We start from the raw sequence: 20,081 nt of genomic DNA on the forward strand, positions 1-20,081 counted from the left end.
CTGTCTTTAGACAGACAAGGGGGGTTCAGAGAAAGCTCTACCTGCATTTGCCATTTTTTCAAGTGCCTACAGCTCAAAATAATCAATATACCAAAGCAGTATATTTTGGGGTAGCATGTCCTGAACTCCTGCAGTCATATTTTGGGGCAGCATATTCTGCTACCCTCATTCCCCACCTTTGAAAATTCCTCAAGAAATTTCACAGTCTAGAAGCTGAGTTGGTAGATCTCATTGAACCAGTCTCTTAGTCCTGAGAATAGGTCAGTTCAGTTAAACAACTGTGCCTCATTCCAGGAGGTGGTATTGCAGGTGGGATACTAGCAGGTATCTGATAAGAGGCATATCTTTGGAAACAAAACAAATAATAGTTGGAGCACACTATAAGTCAGTTTCTGAGTCCAGAAGGCAGCCATGAGAAGATTTCTAGATACTGGGCTAGAAGCACCTTTCGCAGTTTAAATGTTTCTGCTGATGTCATTGGGTGTTCCAGTGAACTTTCTGAGTGATCCAGACAGCAACAGACATGAAGGTTGTCCATACATGATCTTTTGTGGTGATATCTCTGAGGTTTATATCAAGTTGTCCAGTTTCAGCTTCCAGGGCTTTTGGAAAAGGGAAGTTTTTGTTCTTAGTGACTCCAAGTCAGAAGGGTGAAAGAAAATTGCAAGCATTAGATTGGAGAGTTTTAACCAGATATTAGAGAAGACTAGAATTCAAGATCCAGTCCAGTTTGCAGGTAGATAACAAAACTTCAAAGACAATGCACAGGGCTAGAATCTCATACCCACAAGGATGTGTTATAATTTTCTATTGAAACATAATTTTTCTCTGTACAATCACCCCCATTTCTAGCAAAGGTAATCACGGTAAGATGAATCTGTTTGCAGACTAAGTCTAGTCTCACTAAACTTGGCCTGATTATTTACATAAGTGCAGCAAGTATAGCAATTGACCATATAGGTTCTTTTAAAATCTGCTTTGTTGGAACTTTCATAAGGAATCTCAGATTGGACTTTTAAAAGACTTTCAAGGCTAGGAAGCCAAACCAAGAACTCATCATCAGACTTCACATGCCTATCTATGCATTTGGGTGAATTCCTCTGTGCTCCAAGTCACCAAAATATCCTGAGGTTCCTGGGTCTGCCAGGAATTGATCTTCCTTACTCACCTGGTAAGGCTGGAAACCCTGAAATCAAGGAACCAGGAAGTTTCTCAGAAGGGGCCTTAATAAGCATTGGCTCCTTAAAGTCAACCTTATTTCCATAAAGCTGTCTGGCCATATCTGATTCTATGTACATCATTCTCAAATTTGATATCCTAGTCAAAGCCTTAGTAATATAACCAATGTTTCCAATTGTGTCCTACAAGGAGAACATATTCTTATCAAACTTACACAAATAGTTATATTGCCATGAAAATAAGAATACTCAATAAGAGTCTGAATTCTGGAGGGATCAGGTAGGGAGAAAAGATAAATGCCTCAATTCTGTTTACAAAGGTACACTTTACCAAAGTGCCATAAATCATAGATAGCTTAAGAGAAAAGAGAGAAGTTTTCTTAAATCTGGAAAACAAAACATTAAAGAACTAGCAATGTTTCAAACAAAAAGTCATAATTATTGTAATCATACTCATCAGTTTATTCAGTCCCAGGTAATTAATTCTTGTTTGCTTGATCTTGAGCTAGTAGTTTTATGAATCATTCTGTTTTTCTATTAGAGTTCTGGAAATTCCTACCCAGTTCAATGGTATGATCTCAAAGTTATTGGAAACTGATATTCTAGAGTACTTATCAAAGTCCTTTCCATGAATCTGAAGACAAAGTGTTTTTGGATCATAGCTACTTGCAAAAGCTTTCAGGAAACATCAGACTAAAACAATAACTGTCTGTGACTGACCAAAAGACTTAAAAATGGCCATGGTTAAAAACCTGATGAGAGTTCATTTAAACACAATTGACAAAGAAATTTGGTTATTTCTGTGTCGTACAACAGTTTAAGATGATAACTAGAGTTATGACTGATAACATTATACCAGGACATATCAGATTCTAGGAATTTCATATAATTTCTGGAACACCTATATTGATAATATAACACCCATACAAATATAACTTAAGAAGGTTAAACATTATTACTTTTTAAAAAATAAATTTATTTTTGGCTGCTTTGGGTCTTTGTTGCTGCATGCAGGCTTTCTCTGGTTGTGGCAAGCGGGGGCTACCCTTCGTTGCGGTGCGTGGGCTTCTCATTGCAGTGGCTTCTTTGTTGTGGAGCACAGGCTCTAGGCACATGGGCTCCGTAGTTGTGGCTCGCGGGCTCTAGAGCGCAGGCTCAGTAGTTATAAGCCCAGCACTTATTTTTCTTTAAGCCAATTAAATAGAGCTCTTTTACAAATCAATTTTGGCACCACCATCCAGAGGTGGAAAAATATCACATATACATAACATACATGTATAGGCATACATAAACATACAGACAAATGCAAACTGAAATCTTACAGCTTTCATTTAAAAATTTTAGCCATATGTCAGGTACATTAATTCAAAACTCACTAGTACATGAAAGAACAGTTGGACCCAAATTGTGTTTCTGGCAGATGAATATGTTACGGTTACCCACTAGATGGCTAAAGTTTTCACTTGTATTTGTGGAGAAGACTTTCAAGAGTTTTCACTTTCCCAACTTCCGAAAGCTCCTGTTTCCTTTTTAGCCCCAAGTAGTTGCTTTTATAGGTCTTTGAGCCCCTTGAGAGCCCCTGATGGAGGGTATGGGGGCCTAAAGTTCAAGTGACTGTAGGGAGTTGAGGGGCTGAAGTGGGAAGGGAAAGGTCTGGCAGGGTGGACAGAGGGCTGGAGGAGGTAGGAGTTTGAGGGGGGACATAGCAAAGGATTCAAGGGCGCTGAATGGAAGATGGAAGACAGCAAAAGGAGGAAAGAGGAGCAGGGGATATGGGAAGGAAGAGGTCTTAGAGGAGCCAGTCTGGGGAGATCTTAAATTTTCCCAGTGAAGTTTCAAATTATCCTTAGCAAAATCATGTCAACAAAAAGGAAGTGGACACAACTGGCAGAGAATGCAGTCAGCAGGGGTCCGAGAAGAGGGTTTCAGTTGGGACTTCCCTGGTGGCGCAGTGGTTAGGACTCTGCACTCCCAACGCAGGCGGCCCAGGTTCAATCCCTGGTCAGGGAACTAGATCCCACATGCATGCCACAACTAAGAGTTCACATGCCACAACTCAGGAGCCGACAAACCACAACTGAGGAGCCCTCAAGCTGCAGCTAAGGAGCCCACGTGCCGCAACTAAGACCCAACACAACCAAATTAAAAAATAAATAAATAATAAATTGAGTAAGAGGTTGCAAAAAAAAAAAAATCGTTTCGGTTGACCAGAAAGTCCTCATGGGAGGAACACGATCAAATAGAGAGAACAGAGAAGTCTTTAAAAAAAAAACTTCTCAGCTGCATCGCACAGGGAGATCAGCTTGGTGCTTTGTGACCACGTAGGGGGGTGGGATAGGGAGGGTGGAAGGGAGATGCAAGAGGGAGGGGATATGAGGATATATATATATGGGGATATATATATACATATAGCTGATTCACTAACACAACATTGTAAAGCAATTATACTCCAATAAAGACATTTAAAAAAATTAAAAAGCTTCTATCAGGCTCTGAATATCAGCTTCCAATTAGGCCATCTTCTGACCATAGAACTCTTAAAAAAAAATCCTTTTGATATTATATCAGATTTCAGCCAGGACAAACAGTAAATATTTCTGACAATACTGAACTTCTTTTTAAAACTTAGCTCTTTCCCTTTTCTTTTATACCAAAGGTATAACTATCAAGTGACTCAAAACCAAAACTTTTATGAGTTAACTATGGACGCAAGAGCTGTCCTGAAAAAGGGTGCAAAAGATGCAACTCTCCCAAGATCCAGAACTACTCACAAATATCGCTGGAAAAAAAAAGGCTTAGCTCCCCTGCAACAGGAGGCTAGCTGCAAATGGGGTGTGACCCACAGTCTTGTCTGGCCACATTCTTGGGGCCCCCAAACTGATGTTTGAGCCACTTGTACACACAAGAACCAACAGCCTGCCTGCAAGCCAAGGTCTCAGGACACAAAGTAGACAAAAAGGAAAGCAGTAGTTGTTTCTGGGAGGGAAAGGATAGATAACCAAAGGGTACTCCAAAAACCAAATTCATAAGAGTCACAATTCAAAGAACTAATCCTTAGTAATGTTTTTCTCCTGCTAATCTGACATTGGAAAGGAAGGGACCACACGAAATTTTACCTTCCTCCCTTGATTGGGCCCTCCAGATGGAGATCCAGGAGTGCCAACTTTGGTAAGAATTCTCACCCTTCTGCCAGTGTTCCCAGGATTCCATCTGAGTAGGATGTCTCAATGGTCCCATCTCATCCCCAGAAACTGTAGGAGAGGAAAAATGATTTTCTCTGTACCCTTCTGAGTTCTGGTCTGAGACTCACGTAATAAAACACAGATTAACAAGAGCAAAGCAAACAGAAGTTTATTAACGTGTCTACCTCATGCATATGTGGGAGATACCCAGGGAAAAATGAATAATTCCCTAAGGTGGCTTAGAAGTCAGGATTAAATACCATCTTAATAGTGAAAGGTGAAAGGGGATTTAGGCCTAAGAGGAGAGGAAATGATTTTTAGGAAAGATGAATGGGCCCTTAGAAGAATAGATGGGAGGTATGATAATTTGTGACAAAGTGTGTCTGGATGATTTATGGCCTCCTCTCCTCTGATAAGAGTCAGTCTTCACTAGCTGATGCTACCCCTGGGGAATAGATATATGACAACTGAGTTCATTTCGGAGGTTCTGTCTTCAGACAGATAAGGGGAGTTCAGAGAAAGCCTCTCCTTGCATTTGTTGTTTTTCAAGTGCTTACAGCCCCAAATAATATATCAAAGCAGCATATTTTGGAGTGGCGTGTCCTGAACTCCTACAGCCACATTTTGGGGTGGCATATTCTGCTACCCTTCAACCTCCATCTTAAGCAAAACGGAAGTATTCTGAGATGGTGAGAAGTACATGTTTGCTCTACCCTGGGTTAAGGTGGCTGGAAACTACATTTTATAATTAGCTCCAAAGCACCATTCAAAGATTTGAAATAAAGCGTTCAAGAGGACTACTGCCACACACTCCGACATAGCCAGAGGTGCCCAGCTCTCAAGGAGGCACCCACCGTAAGGATCGGCCCTTGCAGGAACTTGAGAGTGATTGCATCCAGCAATGGTGGGCCCTGGCACCTTATGTGTCTCACCCTAGTCCTTGGGCCTGTTAGCAGTTAAACTGGGAGATTCACTGACTCATGATGAAGATCAGAAATTCATGCCTGTTGTAAAATAAAGTTCCATTTAGGGGAGTGTATTAGTTTCCCCGGGTTGCCATAACAACGTTTCACAAACCAGCTGGCTTAAAACTGAAGAAATTTATTTTCTCACGGCTCTGGAGGCTAGAAGTCTGAAATCAAGGTGAGGGTAGGATTAGTTCCATTTGAGGTTCTGAGGAGGAATCTGTTCCATGCCTCTCTCCTAGCTTCCCATGATAGCCAGCAGTCCTGGCGTTCCTTGGCTTGTAGGTGCATCACTACAATCTCTGCCTGCGTTTTCATGTGGCCTTGTCCCTGTGCCTTTCTGTCTTCACATGACTGTCTTCTTCTAAGGGCACCAGTCATATTAGATTAGGGGCCAGTCCTACTCCAATGTGACCTCATCTTAACTAATTACATCTGCAATGACCCTATTTCCAAATAAGCTCATATTGTTGGGGTTAAGACTTCTACTTTTCTTTTCTTTTTTTTTTTTTTTTGAGAGGGGATGACACAGTTGAACCCATAACAGGGGGGAAGAAAAAGAATTTTATTTTACATCAATTTTTGAGAGCTGCTTTGTTCTAATTACCCTTATTTTTGTTTAGAGCAGGGGTCACAGGCTGGTGACCCAGGGCCAAATTTGGCTTCCAAGAGTGTTCATTAGGTCAGGGTCTCCACCGTTCCCTAGTGTCTTAAGCTGGCCACTTCACAAATTTGCATTACCTGAGGGGCCCTTGAAGGCATCTGCATAAGTGACAGGGCCCTTGAAGGCATCTGCATAAGTGACCCTTAGTTTAGAATTTGCTATCTCAGAACATCTTCGTTGTTTTACCACCTTAGCCTCAGAACTACACTGAGAGGCAGAACAAATGTGTTCTCATTTCACTGACCAGGAAACAGTCTCAGAAAGTAAAGGTGATCTGCCTGGATCACACTGATCACACAGTTGGAAGTAGCGGAGCTGAGTCTCCAACCCAAGTCTCCAGCCTCCCAACGCAGCTTGAACACTGATCAGGCCCACATCTCCACATCTCCAACCCTGCAAGGCAGCAGTGGGCTCTCAGGACCCGCCTTCCACCCCATTTCCCCAGCTAGATTTTCAGAGTAGCAAATGCCAATAGTATTCTTGAGTCTTAGAGACTTTTTAAAAAGCAGGCACATTCCTGGAGGAAAACCTCTGTAGATGTTCCTCTCAGAGAGAAGAAAATATAATAATGTGCTGTCTGAGTTAAGGGCAGTCTGGTTTTGAGCTTGGTCAAACTTTCCTTGTGCAGGTATGCAAGAAAAAGGAGTGAAAGGGACCACACCCTCTCTTCTCTTATTCTGGAATTCCTATTAAACAGGATGGCAGACCTTCCGGATCTATCCTCCATGCTTCCTAACCGTTTTTTTTTTTTTCTTTTTTTCCCCTATGGCAGCATGAGGTATTTTTTTTTTTTATTAAAGATCCAGATGTGGAACAACCTTTGGGGGAGGGTGTCACTTAGGGGGTCAAGCCCCGTTTCACCAGCGCCCCTGTTTGGAGAAGTTGCCTTCACAGAGGCCGGTGGTTTTTCGACTTCCTTTTTGGTTGTTCTTTCGAGAACTTGATACTTGTTCTGGGCCCCCTTCCTAGAAATATGCACTTACAAATGTAAGGAGATGGAACAAAACTTCTTGGAATTTCCCTTATGCTCGGTATTTTGAAATTTCATCATAATTAATCCAGGTGTAGGTCTTTTTAAAAAAAATTATTCTTGGTGCTCAGTGTGCCATTTTACTGTGAAAGCTTACTCCTTTCTTCATCTCTAGGAAGTGGGACATAATTTACTTCTTTTTCTCCCCCCCTCCATTCCCTCTGTTCTCTCATTATGGAATTCCTATAAAACAGGATGGTAGGACTTCTGGATCCATCCTCCATGCCTCCTTCTCCCCCCTCCCCCAACTTTTTTTCTATGCCAACATGAGGTATTTTTATTAAGAAATAAAAATAACTAAATGAAATCCCTGAAGTCCCTTTAAGACTTGGCCCTGCTGTGTGCACAGTAGTGCTGAATAAACATGACCTCCTTCTTCTTCATTCTCAGCACCTACATGAACAAGCACATCAGCAACAACAATAGCTAACATTTATTGGCACCTTAGTGTGTGTAAGGCAATGAGCAAAGTACTTAACACATTACCGTATTTAATTCCCAGAACAACCCTATGAAGTAGGTATAATTATTGTCCCTATCTTACAAATGAGGGCGCTGAAAGCCATAAAGCAGAAGTTGGCAGACTACAGCCAGTGGGCCAAACTGGCTGCTGCCTCTTTTCTTTTTATTATTATTATTTTTTAAATTATTATTATTATTTTTGGCCATGCCATGTGGCTTGCAGGATCTTAGTTCCCAGACCAGGCATCGAACTCAGGCCCCAGCAGTGAAAGCACCAAGTCCTAACCACTGGACTAGCAAGGAATTCCTATCTAAATTTTCTTTTATACTTCCCACCTCTGGTCTTTTGAACTGCATTTTGAGAGAATTTCTCCACTTGATCTTTCAACTTCGTTTTTCACTCTTCAGCCATATCTATTTTGTGATCAGTCCATTGAATTTTACTTGGAAAACTGAGTTCTTAAATTTCCAAAATCTCCACTTGATTCTTTTTAATATGTGAAATATCCTTTCACATTTCTTGTGAACCTATTAATTACACTTAATCTGAAGGCTTGTTTTTTAGTAGTTATTAATTCTGTTTCTTGATGTTAGTTTGTCTGATGGTGGATTTTGATGGCCCTCTTTCATAGTCTGGACTTTACTCAAATGTGTAGTTTTCTAGACGTTTGTCCATGTTTTAATTGTGCATTCTTGTTCTGTTTGTTTACTGAGTTTGTTTACTGTTTACATGTCTGTTCTGTTTACTGAGTCTGCATGTAGCAACTTGGTGGGAGGAGTGGAACGTGCTGGTTGGGTATCGATGGGTATGTAAGGAAGAAGAGGATCTGCCTTGTCTTTTGGGTACGACAATCCTTTCCCTTCCTGGGCATTAGTTTTTTGGGACAAGACTTTGCCTCTGGTCCAAGAGCCTATGCTCAGTGTTTTGGTCTGGGGTGAATCCCCCCTGCAGCTGGCTCATTAGTACAAATGTGAGGAGAAGGGGATAATTTCATTAGATACTCCAAATTCAGTTTCCAAATTAACCATCCCAAGGAATGGCCCAGGGCCCATTAAATCTGAAAGTCTGATATTGAAGTTCTTTCTTAATATTTCTACTTTTGTGCCAGGCTTCTTGTGCATGATTTTAAAAAAATTATTTATTTTTTGGCTGCATTGGGTTTTCATTGCTGTGCATGGGCTTTCTCTAGTTGTGGAGAGCAGGGGCTACTCCTTGTTGCAGTGTGCTGACTTCTCACTACGGTGGCTTCCCTTGTGGAGGAGAACGGGTCCTAGAGTGCGCGGCCTTCAGTAGTTGTGGCACGTGGGCTCCATAGTTGTGGCTTGTGGGCTGTAGGCCGCAGGCTCAGTAGTTGTGGCACACGGGCTTAGTTGCTCCACAGCATGTGAGATCTTCCCGGACCAGGGCTTGAACCCTTCTCCCCTGCATTGGCAGGTGGCTTCTCAACCACTGTGCCATGAGGGAAGTCCCGATTTTTTTTTAACCAATGTCAATCTTCTCTTTATTATCTGCCTTTGGTGTTAAACTTCTGTACTCCCCTTCCCCTGCAAAATGATAAATATTCATCTATCTTCTTCTTTTACTATTTTTATGATTTTACGTTTTACATTCAAAGCTTTTAGCCATCTGGAATTTATTCTAACATCAGCCATGACTTAGAGCTCTAACTTAATTTTTTTCCTAATGGTGAGCAAGTTGTACCCACCATGCTTTCCATGTGTGGGCTTTTCAAAGGCAGCTCAACCCCCAGAGCTCCATAAAAGCCTAAGAGCTAAGAATAGAAAAGCTAGGACTATAACTCAGTCAGATCCTAATCTCTGCTCCATTACTGCTCACTCTGGGACTCTGGCAGAGCTCCATTCTCCTTAGGGAAAAAGCTCTGGCCAATGATGTAAGGCCGAGAGGGCTGAGGCAGTGAGAGAAGGATTTGCAAAGTACCCTCTAGAGGAGATTAATAGTTGCTGCATCCCTGCCACTGGGCATGGCCTCATAGGAAACAGTTGCTCAGACTTGCCAACTATTGCAAGGGACCCCAAGCTCTACCCCTTAACTGTATTTTCTTTCTTTAACCCCCATGTCCTTTCCTGACTCAAAGCCCATCTCATGCTTCTCCTCTGTGAAGCATAAGTGCTCCTTCTCTGGGTCCCCACTGCATTTTCCACAGATCTCTAGTGCAACTTTTGCAATTGTTTGTTGATATGTCTATTAGATAACAAATAAACTAACTTACCAGGTATGAAGGATGCTACCTGCCACGTACAGGAGACAAAACCCAAAACACCAGAAGATAGAAGGTGCTGCTGCCCCTGTAGTATTTGCTGAGGCCCCAGGTGTTTGTGGCACCATGGTTGGCACCATGGAGTGGCTGTGACTTTGATTAGGCTACCTGAAGCTAAGGAGTCCATTCTTTTTGACAAGTGTCAGGTCCTGGAGAGAGCAAGAAGAATCAACTTTTTCTCTTTCCTCAGGGAACTGATAACCTGGTGTCTAAAGTGTGTAGAGAGAATCGTGGAAGAAACTTCAGGAGAGGAAGAAACAAGGCCATCAAAACCTTCAAAGCGAAAAAGGAATAATGTTGAGTTGGAGAATGCTCCCTCATCTATAAAATATGTGCACCAGCCGTTCTTGTGTGCTGAGTGTGTGTGAGGCACCAGACTCTTAACACACCTTATCTCATTTGATCTTCATGAAACCGGGTGGCATTATCAGTTGCATTTTGTCAATGAGGAAGCTGACTTTCAGAGAGATGAGATGATTTACCTGTGGTCACCGTGAGGAGGCCACAATCAGAAGCCCAGGTAAGGAGGGGGTTAACTTCAGAGAGGAGAAGGACCCACCCTTGGCTGTTTGTACTCCCTCTTCCTCTCCTTCTCCTTCTGCTTGGAAGTACCTGGTGGGGCTGAACAGAATTTTCAGTTTTGTTCTCTGGACCTTTGCTCGGTGGTTTCCTCTGCCTGCACTGCCCTTCACAGCACTTCTCCTCTGGTGAAATCTTAGCTTTCTCTTAGAGGCCACCTCTAATGTCCTGGTCCTGGTAGGGCCTCTTCCCCCTCCTCCTCCCCTTTCTGTAGTCCTTCAGGCAGGGTCCAGCCGGGCTCTGGTTCATGAGGTACATATCTCCCCAAAGCCTGCCTTCCTCTAGGCTGTCCTCACTGAGGAGAGACAGACTCAATACTTTTTGGTCTCTCCAGAGCCTAATACAGGGCCTGGCACACATGCTTGTTGACTAAGGGCAGGAAGAAAACCAACATTTTTTTGAGCAGTGTCAATGTGTCATTCTCAGAGCTTGTGCTGTTCAGAATTTACCCCTCTAAATCCTCCCCTGGAGATTATGTGAAACTTAGACAATAACCGCAGAAATACTCATTCCTTTGACTTGTCTTTTGCACTATTTCCTTGGGAATTATCCTTTTTTTTTTTCTCTCCAAAAGATATTTTACACTTTGAGAATTAACTAAGAGAAAGTTTCTTAAAATACGTATAATATAAAATTTACCGTCTCAACCGTTTTCAAATGTACAGTTCAGTAGTGTTTAGTATATTCACATTACTGTGCAAAATATAAGATGAACTTTTTCATTTTGCAAAACTGAAAGTCTATACCCATTAAACAGCTCCCCATTCCCCACTCATCCCAGCCCCTGGAAACGACCGTTACATGTTGTTTCCAATGTGGTGTGTTAATTTGACTGCTCCAGATACCTCAAGTAAGTGGAATCATACAGTATTTGTCTTTTTGTGTCTGACTTATTTCACTTAGCATAATGTCTTCAAGGTTCATTCATGTCTTAGCATAGGTCAGAATTTCCTTCATTTTCAAGACTGAATAATATTCCATTCAGGTGTAGTTTTTTGTTTGTTTCTTTTTGTTTAATTTTCAACTTTTCTATTGCTCTTCAGTTTCTGTTTTTGCTATTACTTTTTGGTTTTACTGCATTGTGATTAGAGAATGTTATCTGTATTCATCCTACTTTTTGAAATGTATTGAGATTTTGTTTGTTTTTTGTGGTCTTTCATGTGGTCACTTGTTAATGATCTCATAAAGAGTATATTCTAGGTTTTCAAGGTACAGAGCTTGATATCTTTTAATTTGATCTACCTTACTAAGTTAACAAATCAAGTCCTCCATATCCTTACTTATTGTATGATTTATTGATCAGTCATGGGCTAAAAGAGGTAAGTTAGAATTTTCTACTATTACTGTATTTCTGTCCATTTCTCCATGTACTTCCTAATTGTTTTTGCATTATAAGTTCTGATACTATATTTTTGGTGCATAAATATTGATGCCAGATCTTCATCGTGGCTCTCAGCCTTTATCATTACAACATTTTCTCCTGTATCTTGTTTTCTGAGTTTCTGTGAATTCAACCATGTCTGATGTTAATACTATAACCCTTGGGGTTTTTTTGTTGTTGTTGTCGTTGCTTGTATTTGCATATGTGGTATTTGTTTTGTTTTCTATTTTTTCCTTCTCTTTTACTTTCAGTCTTTCTGAGGAGCACTATTTTAGATGTGTCTCTCACACATGGCACTAGTTAGGTTTTATTTTATGAGTCCATGAGATATTTCTAAAGAGTGAGGTGATCAGGTCAAAGAAAGCTTTTAAAGCTCTTGACCCTCATGGCCAAATAATTTTTTCACTGGTTGGACCACTTTGTCCTGTCACCAGCATTTAGAAGCAAACCATCTACCCACCACTGCCAGCATGACTATTACACAGCTGCTTAGATATTTAATAGGTGAAAATGGGACCTCATTGTTCTTTCATGCTTTTCTTGGCTTCATCTAATTCTACTTTAAGTAAATAAAGATGGAAGAAAAAAGAAGTTAAAATGAAACATTCCTTTTCAGATATCTTCAGTGAGATTAAGATGGGTGGTGGTGTTTCTTATTCCAGATTTCCATGACATTGGACCAATCACTTTCCACAAGCTCCTCAGCTCAGGCCTTGGGTCTCCCCAGGAGAAATTGTGTAGGTTTCTTCCTCAGAGCCCTACACCTTGCTTTCTCGCCTTCTGTAGTGAATAGGCAATATAACAGAACAGGAAGATATAGGGTCTGGAGCTAGATTGAGTAAATTTAAATCTCAGCTCCATCTTTGCTATTTACTAGCTGTGTGTTCTATGGCAGTTACTCAACCTCTCTGTGCTTTGGTTTCCCGAGGTAATAATTCTCAAGGGTAACAATGATTACAATATTAACATAGTAACACCTGTTGGGGTTGTTGTGAGGAACAGTTAATTTATGCAAAGCACTCAGACAGGATTATTACTGTTGTCTCTTCCTCTGGGAAATACCCATTTACCACTTCAGCTAAGGTGGTTTTGGTGGAAGCATTTCTTTCTTCCATGGCCCTGCTTCCGGGTTAGCCACTGCATTTAGTCTTAGGCCAGGGGCAGGCTCCTGACAGAAGCAGAACCAATCAGAGTCCTTTCCTGGGAACTCTGAAGTTGGGACATGAGAAAAGAAGCCTTTGGTGCCTTTCTGGTGGGGAAGCTCCCTGAGGTGAAACCCAGGCTCCTGGCAGCCATGTTTCCAGCCTGTGAAAGGAGCCTAGCTTCGAGAGTGAGGCTGACTGACCAGTGGAGAAAAGCTAACATTAGAAATGGCAAGAGTCTGACATTACTGGAACCCTTAGTTTTGGCTGTCTCCAAAGGCACCGTATGAGCCAATGAATGTCCTATTTTCTCTAAGATTGCTTGCATTGAGCTTCTGTCACTGCAATCAAAAGAGTTTTAATACATTTCCTAAGGCACCTTAGGACAGTACAGATCATGGGGTCTCCTGTCCACCTCTCTCTGAAAAGCCCTCCCTGAGACATATGTGCACACACTCACACAGAGTCATGGCGATTGCCAGCTCCTAGGAGTGAGCTGTAGTTCCTTCCCCGCCTGCACTGCCTGCGCAGTCCTCTACTTCTCCACACACACCAAAAGACAGCTGCGCCAGTGTCCAGGCACGAGGAACTGCACTTGCTAAACAGGGTGTTATCCCGGAAATCTGTGCCCTTCTCTGTACGCTCCTTGTCCTTTTCTTCACTGCCCTATTCAGTAACTTTGCAAATGTAGAAGGAGCACCTGCCAAGAACCAAGTCAGGCCTGGGGCCCCAGAGAGGCAGTTCCTGCTGTCAAGGAACCCGCAGGCTGTGGGGGCCATCAGGCCGTCAAAAGACTGCTCTGAGAGAGACAGTGGGGTGAGTGTTGAACAGATGTGCTCGCCAAGTGCCGCAGGAGCTTAGAGGAGGCTCTGTCGCTGATTGCCTGGGATGGTCGTCTGGCTGATCTACCCGCCTCGAGGTTCTCCCCACCCTGGCCCATCCTGCCCACTGCCGCCGGAATGTCTCCCCGAACAGATGTGCGACTGCCTCTGCCCCCTGCAGGCCTGAGCCCACATGCCTTAGCCTGGCAAAACCCTAAACCAGATATTGCCTCAACTTACTTTCTCAGCCATGTTGTCCACTGTTCCCCGTTCACAAACCTTACCCGCGAGTCTAACCGCGCCACTCACCTTCATCAGATGCATTCAGTGTTTTCCCACCATGGTGCCTGTCCTCACTCTGTTCCCTCTGTCTCCCATTCCTGTATGTCCCGGCTGTACACACCTTCCGAGGTGTGGGATGGCAAATGCGTTTCGTGTGCCTGCTTTGATCGTCTGGCTGTGTTTCTGTGTTCAGAAGGATTCTGTAGACATACTTGGGCTCAGTGAAAGAGTAAGGGATCAGTCAGCAAAATCTACCATGGCCACCAAATTGGGTGTGTGCTGGGGACGGGTGTGGGAGGCAGTGGGTGGTGAGGAACAGCACACTTGGGATGCATGTGCACTTTGTTCCAGGTCCAGGTCTTATGCATCTCCCCATCCCCATAAAGACTTCCTTGCTCCTACAAGTGAAATTAACTTCTTTCTCTTCTGAACTTTTATAGCCTTCTCTCTGTGCCACTGTAAGAGCACTGATTTCTCTTACCTTTTTATGGGTACATCTGCTTTTGTTATTTGAGGGGACGGATGGTACCCTATGGAGTATGGTACAAGGGAGAGATTCAAAGCACATTAACTGAATGGATGGAACCATGTGGAGCACTAAGATGGACGTACAAAGGGCTGCAAGGGGCCCATCCTGAGGAGCTGGCCTTCTCCATGGGCCTTGGCTGACTCTGGGGATGGTGTTGTTACAGATAAGTTCTCACTCCTGAACCAACTTCCTGCACTGATGTTTCTGTCTGACCTGCCGTCTGCTGTCATCTTGTGCGTCTGTGACCATGAGGTCTGAGCTCCCAGCTTCTCTAATTCATTCCTTTACTCACTAAACCACAGCGATGCCTCCTGGGTGGCCAGTTCTGTGCTCGCTGTTAGGGGCCCAGGGACGATGTCCTGCCTTTAATCCTATCACTGACTTGGGGAGAGTGGGGCAGAGGTGGTGGAAAGACGGAGACCTGAGTCCTGGGATTCAAGGAGAAGAAATGTGGGTCCTAAGACAGGAGTAGGGAGGGTGCTGCGGGAGAAAAACAGAGGCTTCTGGGGCGGGGGCAGGGTAGAGGTTGTTGATACATCCACGTCCACCAAATTGCCTCTTCCTCTGTGCTCCTCAGCACCTCATGCCTGGGTTGCCTGATTGTCACTGCAAGCTCTGTGCTCCCAAGTTTCAGGGTCCGTATAGATGGAGTCAGGAAAAAAAAATTTTTTTTAACATTTACTTATTTATTTATCTGGTTGTGCGGGGTGTTAGTTGCAGCAGGTGGGCTCCTTAGTTGTGGCTCGCGGGTTCCTTAGCTATGGTTCACTGGCTTCTTAGTTGCAACACGTAGGCTCCTTAGTTGTGGCATGTGAACTCTCAGTTATGACATGCATGTGGGATCTAGTTCCCTGACCAGGGATCGAACCCGGGCCCTCTACATTGGGAGCGTGGAGTCTTATCCACTGCACCACCAGGGAAGTCCCAGCGTTAGGAGAAATTTAAACAGCCTCAGTGCATCCTACCACTCCCCATCCCACACAAACACTCAGACCTCAAGAGCCCAGCGCTGATTACCATTCCAGGCCTGAGATCCTCATGCCACCCCTTGGACTCCCTTGAATCTCCTTTGCTGCTGTTCACACCTGGGACTCTGGGCCCAGGTAACCACCCGGGCTCCTGAGCTGCATGGGGGCCCTGGTGTGCCTGTGCCCTGGTGACCAGCATGGGCATCTGTGATGTCCCCAAATTATTACAGGGGCTCCAGAATGATTGGCAGATTCACTCAGGCTGCTCTGTCACTCTGGGTTTCTGGTGCCCACCTCCCTCACCCTCCTACCCACTTCCCCTGCTCCTCAACCCACAAATGTGTTTAGGCTGCAGAGCCAGCTGCAGAGCTGTATAGCACTGTTGGCAGGAGATGGGCTGGCTCGAGAGCTGCCTGGAGGGGAACGTGGCAGATCACATTTCTTCAGCTCGTGCCAAATATTATTCAGATGCAGCTTTTCAGACAGACACAAATTGCTCGTCCAATAAACACAGAAGGGCTAATCCCAAGACATTTATCAGAGTGGGGAAAGATGAGAGAAAAGACAGACATGAGAGGCCTTTGAGAGCTGGCCTGGTGTGGCTGGCCTGAGGGGAGGTGGGGAGACCTCCAGGCACTCCTGGGGTTTTCTTCTTAAGGGCCTGAAACCCAGCACCAGGGCTTTGGGATTTGCTTTCATTGTGACATACAAAGCCGGTGTTGGTGCAAACACTTCCCCATGGTGAACAGAGTAGAAGAAATGAACACAGGCCAGGGTGCCTCTGTGGGTAGTCAGCTCCCACCTCCAGTTGTCAGTGGTCATGGGGATTAGCTGTCTGCAGAGGCTGCGTACACTACTCCACCACGCACACAGAGAAAGTCCTCAAGGCATGCTGTGATTGTTCGCAGAGTTCTCAGGAGACAATGCTCCTGGCCTGGAATCTCTTACTTCTGCCTGACAAGTGTGAGGGCACAGCTGCTGAGAAACAGGTTGAGGGACACAGCTGACCACGATGGCAGGGGACCAGAGACATGGGGGTCCCCCATCTATACCAGAGCGCTGGCCAAGCCGTTGAGGTCCTTTGCGCGTCCCTTTCTGCTAGGACCTTCTAACGGGCCCCATGAGCGTTCCTCTTCAAGGATTCTGCCCAGAAATGAAAGAAGTCAGGCCCTCCTCTGAGGCCCCATCTCAGAGCCCAGGGAGAGGAGGACCAGGTGAAGCCTCTAGAGTCAGGCTGGTCCTCCCACTGTCTGTGCCAGGGTCTGCGCCAAATGTGCCCGGCGGAGAGGTGGGAGTGCCCATTGGAGGGAAGAGGCACTGACTAGATCAGGGTGAGGGCATGGGAATAGTTGCCAACATTTATATAGTCAGGGACTATTCTCACTTTTCTCACAGCAACACGATGAGCTAGCTGTACTATTATCGGTACGACTTTCCAGCGGGGCACTGAGAGGTTAGATAGCTGCCTAAGCTCACCCAGTTAGGAAGGCTTCAGAATCTGTGCACTTAACTTGCCATACTGCCTGCAGGCCTATGGAGAGATGTGGTGGTTTCAGAAATGCCAGTTGTATGAGAATCCTTAGGAGAGTAGGATTTGGAGGCTGGAGACCCCAGACCTGGGATGGTGCCTTTGAGGCACAATGCTAAGGCAGGCTTCCACTGAGGACCTGGGGGCTCTATAATTAGGCTGATTAACTCTCCTAGTTTTCCCACAACTGAGAGGGGTCCTGGGCTGTGAATTTACAGTTTTAAAACTGGGGCCACTGTGGGCTAACAGGGGTAAGTTGATCATCCTACCTGTAACGAAAGGGCTGGGCTTGGATCATCATCTTCAGGACCAACCTGCAGGCCAACTTCCTCCTCACACTCCCGGGCTAGAGACTGACAGAGTGACGTGCTGATGGGGAAGGTGAGCAGAATAACAACCAGCTGGCAGCAGCTCTTTCCAGACACTTAGGAGGGGAGGACTACAATATCAGGTGGCAACAAAGCAGGGACACTGTAGCCCTCAGAACCTAGTGGGAACAGGTGCCTTCTGGCGTGGCCAGTCTTACACAACTAGAGAAACTGGGAAATTCCCAGGTGAGGATTGGCAGGCAGGCCAGGTGGCTTCCAAGGAAGTCTGGGCAGGGCCCAGCTCGCTCTGCCTGCTGGGAGCAAGTTTCTATTCTGGTTCCTGAAACTTCATTCCTGCCAGGATGGCCTCTCCTCTACTTACTTGCTCGGTGACCCACGTTGACCTGCATTCCTAGGCTCAGCAGCCCTTACCTTTCACCCTCTCTGATTTGTCCCCACCTGTTATATGACCATGGCTCTTTGTCAGTCTCTTTGATTGTAAAGATCTGAAATTCACTCGTGCAACACCTGGAAGATTCCAGTAGAAGGAGAATGGATCCTGAGGCACAGAATCCATGGGCAGAAATGCTATTAGGTCTCAGGAGGGACAAATGGGGCAAGAAGCCTCGGGAACTTGGGCAGTAATCACTCTTCACTTCTGGGCCCACTTCTCTTTGTGGCCTGTATAAAGCTGGAAGACATTGCAAGAGATTGTCCAGCTGCTCAAAATAAATTTGTTTCCTGGCCAAATGAAGTCAATCCAAGGCACTAAGAGAACTTCCAAATGAGATTGCTCAATCCCTGTCAGAGATTTTGGAGGATGAGTGCAGTAGGCAGAAGTCTGGAACATTGGTCATGTGCAAATGATCTTCCAGTTTTGAAAAAGGAGGGGTGGTAGTTAGTTTCTTTCTGTTACTTCGAACAGACTTAAGGGGAAAAAGGGAAAGGGGATTTGCCAGTTCACATAACCGATCAGTCCAGGGAGAGTCTGATATGGGCATAGCAGGGCACACCCCCCTGCCTCCTTTTTGGCTTCTTAGGCAGGCTCTTTCTGCATGGTAGCTGTAGGGGGCTGAATAGTGAACCTCCCAAATTCATGTCTACCCAAAACCTCAGAATCGATTTTATTTGGAAAGAGGGTCTTTGCAGATGTAATTAGTTAAGGCAAGATGAGGTCATACTGGATTAAGGTGGGCCCTATTTACAGTGATTTGTGCCCTAATAAGAAGAGGACGCATCAACAGAAGAAAAAGATACACACAGAGAAGGCCGTATGAAGACAGAGGCAGATTGGAGTGACGCAGCTAGAAGCCAAGGAATGCCAAGGCTGCTGGGAGCCACTGAAGATAAAAGAGGCAAGGCAGGAGTTTTTCCCTAGAGCTTTCAGAAGGAGCATGGCCCTGCTGACATCTTGTGTTTGGACTTCTAGCTTTCAGAACTGTGAGAGCGTAAACTTCTGTTGTTTTAAGCCAACAAGCATGTGGCAGTTTGTTAGGGAGTCCTAGAAAACTAATACGATACCCTCAGCAACTCCAGGCTGGCCACCCTAGAGGAAAGGAAGAGGCTTTTTTCTCAACACATACAGAAATTTTGGGGCGGAGGGGATCTTTGCTTCCTGAACGTATCACTGTGGCCGAAGGGAAACAGTGCTCTCATTGGCCAGATATGAGTCCCACATCCATTAAGGGGACCGTGGTGAGGTTAGACTATCCCAACCACATGGGGAAGAGTGGACATCTTTTACCAGAATGAGGAGTGAATACAGGGAAGACAAAATTAACACCTGTCCATTACAGGGCAAAAAAGTTGATTCTGCAGACTATGCTCTCATCCAACAATAGATTTTTTTAAATATAAAGGAAGTAGAGGGACTTCCCTGGTGGTGCAGTGGGTAAGAATCTGCCTGCCAGTGCAGGGGACACAGGTTCGATCCCTGGTCCGGCAAGATCCCACATGCTGGGGAGCAGCTAAGCCTGTGTGCCACAACTACTGAGCATGCGCTCTAGAGCCCCTGAGCCACGACTACTGAGCCTGTGTGCCACAACTACTGAAGCCTGTGCGCCTGGAGCAACAAGAGCAACAAGCTCCTTAACAAGAGAAGCCACCACAATGAGAAGCCCGTGCACCGCAATGAAGAGTAGCCCCTACTCGCCGCAACTAGAGAAAGCCCACGTGCAGCAAAGAAGACGCAATGCAGCGAAAAGATAATAAATAAATAAATAAATTTTTTAAAAAATAAAGGAAGGAGAGATTTCTCAGAACAATTTAGGGCAAGGACAATCAAATTTCTTTTTTGACAGGTCCCTGAACTGACAGATCACAGAGCTGCATTTGATAGCCTGTCTGTTAGTAAACTGGGTCTTCAGTAAGGCTTTTAACAATCTCTGCCATGATATCCTTGTGTGGATAAAATGGGAAATATGGGTTAGATGACAGTATGATTAAGAGGAAAAGTAACCTGCTAAATGAGTGAACCTATGTCATTACATTTGTCCACTCAGCATGCAAACCCCTATCTTATTTTGCAAGAATTTTCTAATAATAATTTAGTACTAGAGGGCTGTAGTGCCCTGGCTCCCACCATGGAAGCAGAAAGGGGAAGATTTTCCTTTTCACTTCCTTGCAGCCAGGGCTCAATCATGTGAATTAGGCTCAGCCACTCCCACCAAGGACTTTTAATTTTTAGGAGGTGAATTTAAGGGGCAGATGTAGTGTAGGAAGTATTCATGGCAACAGCAACAGCAGCTTGACCAGTCCTGAAGTGGTGATGTTGAGTGTTCCCT

General features: G+C 44.6%; 1 long non-coding RNA gene across 1 annotated transcript in view; it reads left to right on the top strand.

Moving 5' to 3' along the window:
• LOC113610685 (uncharacterized) overlaps nt 1-20,081 on the top strand; it is a 29,214-nt gene that overhangs the window by 2,815 nt on the left and 6,318 nt on the right. The window contains exon 2 of the long non-coding RNA XR_003429169.1: nt 9,951-10,280. This is a non-coding gene — a long non-coding RNA (uncharacterized LOC113610685). The remainder of the gene's footprint in view (nt 1-9,950; nt 10,281-20,081) is intronic.

The sequence above is a fragment of the Aethalodelphis obliquidens genome, unplaced genomic scaffold (assembly GCF_003676395.1).
Source record: "Aethalodelphis obliquidens isolate GAN/ISIS:26980383/991018 unplaced genomic scaffold, ASM367639v1 scaffold64, whole genome shotgun sequence".
Lineage (NCBI taxonomy): Eukaryota > Metazoa > Chordata > Mammalia > Artiodactyla > Delphinidae > Aethalodelphis > Aethalodelphis obliquidens.